The sequence below is a fragment of the Leucoraja erinacea genome, chromosome 13 (genome assembly GCF_028641065.1).
Source record: "Leucoraja erinacea ecotype New England chromosome 13, Leri_hhj_1, whole genome shotgun sequence".
Lineage (NCBI taxonomy): Eukaryota > Metazoa > Chordata > Chondrichthyes > Rajiformes > Rajidae > Leucoraja > Leucoraja erinaceus.
Genome location: NC_073389.1, coordinates 54,933,417 through 54,941,967, shown reverse-complemented (window position 1 = coordinate 54,941,967; position 8,551 = coordinate 54,933,417).

Here is an 8,551-nt window from a genome sequence, read left to right as displayed (position 1 = left end):
CCTACTCAACATCTGCCTTTAGCTCACACCCTCTAGTCCTGGCAACATCCTTGTAAACCCCCTCCCATTCCCAATCTGATCTTTCTGTCCTGGGCCTCCTCCATTGTCCGAGTGAAGCCCAGCGTAAATTGAAGGAACAGGACCTCATGTTTGCTTGGGCAGTTTACACCCCAGCGGTATGAACATTGACTTCTCCAACTTCAAGTAGCCCTTGCTTTCCCTCTCTCTCCCCTCCCCCTTCCCAGTTCTCCCACCAGTCTTACTGTCTCCGACTACATTCTATCTCTGTACCGCCCACTCCCCTGACATCAGTCTGAACTTGAAACGTCACCCATTCCGTCTCTCCAGAGATGTTGCCTGTCCCGCTGAGTTACTCCGGCATTTTGTGTCTATCCCCATTCGCTTGTATTGAACAACTACACATATATGCTCCTGTATTAGAAACATAGAAAATAGGAGCAGGAGTAGAGGCCATTCGGCCCTTCGAGCCTGCACCGCCATTCAATATGATCATGGCGGATCTACTTCTCCTTTTCAACCCCATTTGCTTGTACTGAACAACTACAAATATATGCTCCTGTATTGCTCCAAACACGTTTAATACCCTGGTCCATCCAGAGAATTAGATGATAAATAGCTTGTAAAGATCTCTGTTGTTTGTCATTAAATGTCTAGATATTTAAACAGGTTCATGGATAGGAAAGTTTTATAGCGATATGGGTCAAATGCTTGTGCTGAAGGACCTGTTTTGATAACATCACCTATTGTTTGTCATCTGCAAACTTACCATACTCCTTGATTCAGATGCAAATCATGAATGAATATGATGCCAGTGAGGATGCCTACACCAATCCCTATAGTGATGGTAGAAGCCTGTGTCCCATTGTCAAACCAATTTTACATGCAATTTGCCAACTCGCACCAACTGCATTTCCCTCATTGAGAGAGTCACCTCTAACAAGTCAATCCCTTCTCTGTTTGAACTTTAGAGTGATGGTAAATGCAGGAGCCTGTGGGACATTCGAGAGGCGATAGACCCTGGCCAACGAGAGGTCAAACTCCCTGAAGGACCTTAATAGTGACCTGTTGAGTTTGTACAATGTTGTCATTTTCATGGCACTGCTCTTTTTCCCCTTTGGAGTTTAGAGATACAGCGCGGAAACAGGCCCAGTGGCCAAATGAGTCCGCACCAACCAATCACCCCTTTTACATTAACCTACACACTCTGGAGATAATGTACAAATTACTTTACCCAATTAACCTCCTAACCTGTATGCCTTTAGAGCATGGGAGGAAACCGGAGCACCCGGAGAAAACCCACGCTGTCACAGGGAGAACGTACAAACTCCGTACGGACAGCACCGGTAGTTGGGATGGAACCCGGGTCTCTGGTGCAGCAAGGCAGCAGCTCTACCACTTTGCTGTCCCTGTCAAATTTACGATTTTTAACAGCTGAGTTCAAATTCCACCTGCTTTGCATTACTGGTTCAGGAACTGAGCCGCTGTCCTCAACTAAACCCCTTTCACCTTAAAACAACTGTTGTGTACAATTTACACAGAGAGGCAGAAATAGCCCAATTTCTATGTTTACACCATCTTTTTATCTGCATTCGAACGCAATTTGAAATCTGGTTCTGTTTAGATTTTGACATTTCAGGTCAATAACGTTTATCCCATTAGCAGGAAAGTGAAAAGTTGTGTTTGCAGGGCACAGGCATGACGTCCTTTGGAGTGAATCCTAGTTCACTGCTTCCTGAATGTAACCAGGGAACCTGTTCAGACACCCTGTTCAGACACACTGCCCACCACAAGTCACCAATACAGAAAATGCTGGGAATCCAAATTAAGGATAGAAATACAATTTGATGCAAGGCAATTGTTCTCAAACAATTCTCAGAACGTAGAAAAATACAGCACAGGAACAGGCCCTTCGGCCCTAATATTTGTACTGAACATGAGGTTGAGATAAACCATTTAATTTGCCAACACATGATCCCTTTACTCTGCACATAACCATGTGCCTCTTAAACACCAATCGAATCTGTCCGCACCCACCACACTGTGTAAAACAAACTTACCCTGTACATCTCCTTTAAACTTTGCCCTCTCACCTTAAAGCCATGTCCTCTAGTCTTTGATATTTCCACTGTCTACCCTATCTATATCTCCCATCATTTTATATACTTCCTTCCTGTCTCTCTAACCTCAGTCTCCAATCTCCCCCAAATGGATGGGGAGGGAATTACAATCGCGTAGCACGGAACGGGCCATTTCAGCTGACTTTATCCACATTACACTATTGTCCTTTGCCTGAAAGGGGTACTGGTTTTAGTTGATTAGCCATGATCACATTGAATGGCGGTGCTGGTTCCAAGGGCCTAATGGCCTACTCCTACACCTATTTTTCAATGTTTCTATATCTCTCTACTTCTTTCTTATCCTATTGCATGTCTACATGCCAACATTATAATTGTATCAGCTCCCCCACTTTCTCTAGCAGCTCAGCCACCACTCTCTGTATGAAAAACTTGCCTCTCTCATCTTTAAATTTCTCCCATTTCTCATTGAACCTGTGCCCTCCAGTTCTTGGGTACCTTGCTCTGGGAAAAGGACTCTGACTTTCTATCCTATCTCCTTTATAATTTTATATATGTTTACAAGGATTTTGCCAGAGCCTGGGTTAAAGGGAAAAGTTGGGCAGACTGTAGATCGGTGTCACTCATGTTAATCTTGATTTCCTTGATTAGTTTAAGATTTCCTCGTAAATCCTCTATGTACCCTTTCCAGCTTGACATCTTTCCTATAACATGATGCTCAGAACTGAACATAATACTCTAAAGGCGGTCTCACCAACGTCTTATACAACTGCAACATGATCCCCCAACTTCCACACACAATACTCTGACTGATGAAGGCCAATGTGCCAACAGGCATTTTGAGCACCATACATACCTGCAAGGAACCATGCACCTGTTCTAGATCCCTCTGCCCTACAACACTCCAGAGCCCTGTCATTCACTGTGTAACTCCTGCTCATGTTAGACTTCCATAGATGCAACACCTCACATTTCTCTATTCAATTCCATCAACCCACCTGGCCAATCAATCAAGACTTTTTCACAACCATCTTCACTATCTGCAAGTTTGTTCTCATCCAAAGCATTGATATAGATGACAAACAGTAACAACATTGTACAAACTCAACAGGTCACTATTAAGGTCCTTCAGGGAGTTTGACCTCTCGTTGGCCAGATCTGTTGCGCAGAAGGTTAAGGGGGGACCTGATAGAGGTCTTTAAAATGATGAGAGGGATAGACAGAGTTGATGTGGACAGCTTTTCCCTTTGAGAATAGGAAGATTCAAACAAAGGACATGACTTCAGAATTAAGGGACAGAAGTTTAGGGGCCATATGAGGGGGAACTTCTTTACTCAGAGAGTGGTAGCGGTGTGGAATGAGCTTCCAGTGGAAGTGGTGGAGGCAGGTTCATTGGTATCATTTAAAAATAAATTGGATAGGCATGTGGATGAGAAGGGAATGGAGGGTTATGGTATGAGTGCAGGCAGGTGGGACTAAGGGGGAAAAAAATTTGTTCGGCACGGACTTGTAGGGCCGAGATGGCCTGTTTCCGTGCTGTAATTGTTATATGGTTATCTACTTCTCCTTTTCAACCCCATTCGCTTGTATTGAACAACTACAAATATATGCTCCTGTATTAGAAACATAGAAAATAGGAGCAGGAGTAGAGGCCATTCAGCCCTTCGAGCCTGCACCGCCATTCAATATGATCATGGCGGATCTACTTCTCCCTTTCAACCCCATTTGCTTGTACTGAACAACTACAAATATATGCTCCTGTATTGCTCCAAACACGTTTAATACTCTGGTCCATCCAGAGAATTAGATGATAAATAGCTTGTAAAGATCTCTGTTGTTTGTCATTAAATGTCTAGATATTTAAACAGGTTCATGGATAGGAAAGTTTTATAGCGATATGGGTCAAATGCTTGTGCTGAAGGACCTGTTTTGATAACATCACCTATTGTTTGTCATCCACAAACTTACCATACTCCTTGATTCAGATGCAAATCATGAACGAATATGATGCCAGTGAGGATGCCTACACCAATCCCTATAGTGATGGTAGAAGCCTGTGTCCCATTGTCAAACCAATTTTACATGCAATTTGCCAACTCGCACCAACTGCATTACCCTCATTGAGAGAGTCACCTCTAACAAGTCAATCCCTTCTCTGTTTGAACTTTAGAGTGATGGTAAATGCAGGAGCCTGTGGGACATTCGAGAGGCGATAGACCCTGGCCAACGAGAGGTCAAACTCCCTGAAGGACCTTAATAGTGACCTGTTGAGTTTGTACAATGTTGTCATTTTCATGGCACTGCTCTTTTTCCCCTTTGGAGTTTAGAGATACAGCGCGGAAACAGGCCCAGTGGCCAAATGAGTCCGCACCAACCAATCACCCCTTTTACATTAACCTACACACTCTGGAGATAATGTACAAATTACTTTACCCAATTAACCTCCTAACCTGTATGCCTTTAGAGCATGGGAGGAAACCGGAGCACCCGGAGAAAACCCACGATGTCACAGGTGGAACGTACAAACTCCGTACGGACAGCACCAGTAGTTGGGATGGAACCCGGGTCTCTGGTGCAGCAAGGCAGCAGCTCTACCACTTTGCTGTCCCTGTCAAATTTACGATTTTTAACAGCTGAGTTCAAATTCCACCTGCTTTGCATTACTGGTTCAGGAACTGAGCCGCTGTCCTCAACTAAACCCCTTTCACCTTAAAACAACTGTTGTGTACAATTTACACAGAGAGGCAGAAATAGCCCAATTTCTATGTTTACATCATCTTTTTATCTGCATTCAAACGCAATTTGAAATCTGGTTCTGTTTAGATTTTGACATTTCAGGTCAATAACGTTTATCCCATTAGCAGGAAAGTGAAAAGTTTGTGTTTGCAGGGCACAGGCATGACGTCCTTTGGAGTGAATCCTAGTTCACTGCTTCCTGAATGTAACCAGGGAACCTGTTCAGACACCCTGTTCAGACACACTGCCCACCACAAGTCACCAATACAGAAAATGCTGGGAATCCAAAATAAGGATAGAAATACAATTTGATGCAAGGCAATTGTTCTCAAACATTTCTCAGAACGTAGAAAAATACAGCACAGGAACAGGCCCTTCGGCCCTAATATTTGTACTGAACATGAGGTTGAGATAAACCATTTAATTTGCCAACACATGATCCCTTTACTCTGCACATAACCATGTGCCTCTTAAACACCAATCGAATCTGTCCGCACCCACCACACTGTGTAAAACAAACTTGCCCTGTACATCTCCTTTAAACTTTGCCCTCTCACCTTAAAGCCATGTCCTCTAGTCTTTGATATTTCCACTGTCTACCCTATCTATATCTCCCATCATTTTATATACTTCCTTCATGTCTCTCTAACCTCAGTCTCCAATCTCCCCCAAATGGATGGGGAGGGAATCACAATCGCGTAGCACGGAACGGGCCATTTCAGCTGACTTTATCCACATTACACTATTGTCCTTTGCCTGAAAGGGGTACTGGTTTTAGATGATTAGCCATGATCACATTGAATGGCGGTGCTGGTTCCAAGGGCCTAATGGCCTACTCCTACACCTATTTTTCAATGTTTCTATATCTCTCTACTTCTTTCTTATCCTATTGCATGTCTACATGCCAACATTATAATTATATCAGCTCCACCACTTTCCCTAGCAGCTCAGCCACCACTCTCTGTATGAAAAACTTGCCTCTCTCATCTTTAAATTTCTCCCATTTCTCATTGAACCTGTGCCCTCCAGTTCTTGGGTACCTTGCTCTGGGAAAAGGACTCTGACTTTCTATCCTATCTCCTTTATAATTTTATATATGTTTACAAGGATTTTGCCAGAGCCTGGGTTAAAGGGAAAAGTTGGGCAGACTGTAGATCGGTATCACTCATGTTATATACTTTGTAGCTACACCCGCCCACTAGTTCAACAGAAAACTTCTCTGCACTTTCTCCCTCAGTCTTGAGTTACATATTAAGATGAAGTTACATATGCTGTAAGGCTAATAAAGTCTTTGGATCTTAATCACTGTGTGATAAGTTATTCCAACAGCAGAAGCTCAACATGATGTCAGAGTGGATGGACTCCATGCTTAATTATATTAGTTATTTTATTTTGTTGTTTTCTCCAGTATATATTACTATGGCTTCTGCTCTCAGAAAACCAGAGATCCTGGTGTTTGACGAAGACTTTGCAGAATGGTGGCGCGTATTTGAAGAAGATTTCTCAATTTACATTGAAGCGGCTCACCCTGCTGCTATTTCATGATGAACCGGCTAGGTTTGACCCGGCTGGTGTCCAGATCACTCTCGCTGAGTCTATCCAGCTGGTGTCCAGATCACTCTTGCTGAGTCTATCCAGCTGGTGTCCAGATCACTCTTGCTGAGTCTATCCGGCTGGTGTCCAGATCACTCTCGCTGAGTATCCGGGACCCTGATTGCCTACTATGCAAATTCCGACAGTTCTGTGAATTACGCTGTAATTTGGTCATGGAGATGACAAACAAGCTCTTTCATCTGACTACAACCTGTGACTTTAGCCAACAAATCCTGACACATACAAAACTTTGTTTGACGACAAGCTGGGCAGGTTGCATGTTAGGTAAACAATTACCATTAACCCTGAGATACTCCCAGTTGTCCGTCCGTCCAGCTCACAAGATTCCCCATGCTATGCGGGACCGTGTTCAAAGTGAACTCAACAGAATGGTGTCTCTAGGTGTGATTGCTCCCGTCGCTGACCCCTTGGATTTTCACCTGCAAGAAATGTAACGACTTTATCTTCGGACGATTGTTACTGACCACCAACCTCTGATTCATGCCTCTCCATCGCGCTTACAGCGGATGCTGTTACTACTTCAAATATGACATTGTTCTGACCTACAAACACGGTAGGGCTGTGCATCTGGCTGACACTCTCTCGCGGGCACCCCGGGCGGGTCCGTCCTCGCCGGATGTTGACTTTATCGTAATGACTGTGTCCTTTATCCCCTCGTCCTGTGTGGAGGACCTGGTTGCCCACACTGCTGCTGACAGTACTCTACGATCACTCACCTCCGTCATTAAACGCGGCTGGCCAGACAAACACTACAATGTTCTGCTGCCAGTCCGGCCTTTCTTTACCCTCCGTGGTGAGCTAGTACTGCAGGATGGCATTATTATAAAAGGCCACAAGGCCGTGGTGAGCTGGTACTGCAGGATGGCATTATTGTAAAAGGACACAAGGCCATGGTCCCGGCTTCGCTACACAGCAAGTATTTTAACGCTGTCCATGCAGGACACCAGGCGCTGATGTCACCGTCCTACCGACAAGAAACATTTTTTACTGGCCTGGCATGGCCGAATACATCAGCAAGAATGTGGCATCCTGTGAAGTGTGCAACAGCTTGGCACAACATCAACAAAAGCAACCACTTCTTTCACATCCGGCTCCTGCCCTCCCGTAGTCTACAGTGGCAACTGACATATTTGAACGGCATGGCAAGCAGTACCTGGTACTTGTCGATCTGTATTCTGGATGGTTTGACCGATTTTCTTAGCTGCCAGCTCCATGCATACTGTTAACTGATAACGGCAACAAATTTACCAGCCAACACTTCAAGGAGTTTGCTGCACGCTGGTGTTTTCGCCCCATCACCAGCAGCCCTGAATATCCCGTCGAATGGACTAGCTGAGCGGCTGTCAAGAGTGCCAAACAGCTCATGGAATGATCGCACAGAGCTAATTCCGACGTGTACCTGTTCAACCGATGCAACATCTCCCGCGACCCCATTTTGGGTTCACCCGCTCAACGTTTATTGTCAAGGCAGACCCGAGCCACGGTGCCTGTGGCTGATCAGGCATTCATCCCTCAGGTGGTTCCACCATCGGATGTCCAGTCCAGGTTACAACAAAAGCGTGACATTCAAAAACTGGTATGACAAAACAAGCAGGCCCCTGCCTCCAATAACCAAGGGGTAGGTGGTTTGTTTGCAAACTGACAAAGGCCATGACCGTATCGGTGTAATATCAGGAACTGCTTCTGAGCCACGCTCATATCTGGTCATTGCCGATAACAGCTCCTACAGGCGGAACAGACAACATATCCTGCCTGTGAATGAGCCGGCCCCACCTCCGTATTATCCAGATTGTACAAGTGTACTTCCGTCCGTGTCCAGTGGCATTGATCCACCTACACCAGTACAACCCACTTCGGGAGCGGCTGCTTTACCAGTGGCAGCACCTGCGCTACAGTCCCCTTTCATCACCGGGAATGTCGGTTCAATCTCCATCTGGTTCATCACCGGGAATGTCGGTTCAATCTCCGTCACCCCTAAGCCACCGGCTCTGTCCCCGGTGGGGAAACATGGTCTTTATCGCACACGTGCTGGCCGTGTTTGCAAGCCCACCGTGAAATACTCGGGCTATGTTTGACTTTCCTCCAGCTTATATCAATTACTATGC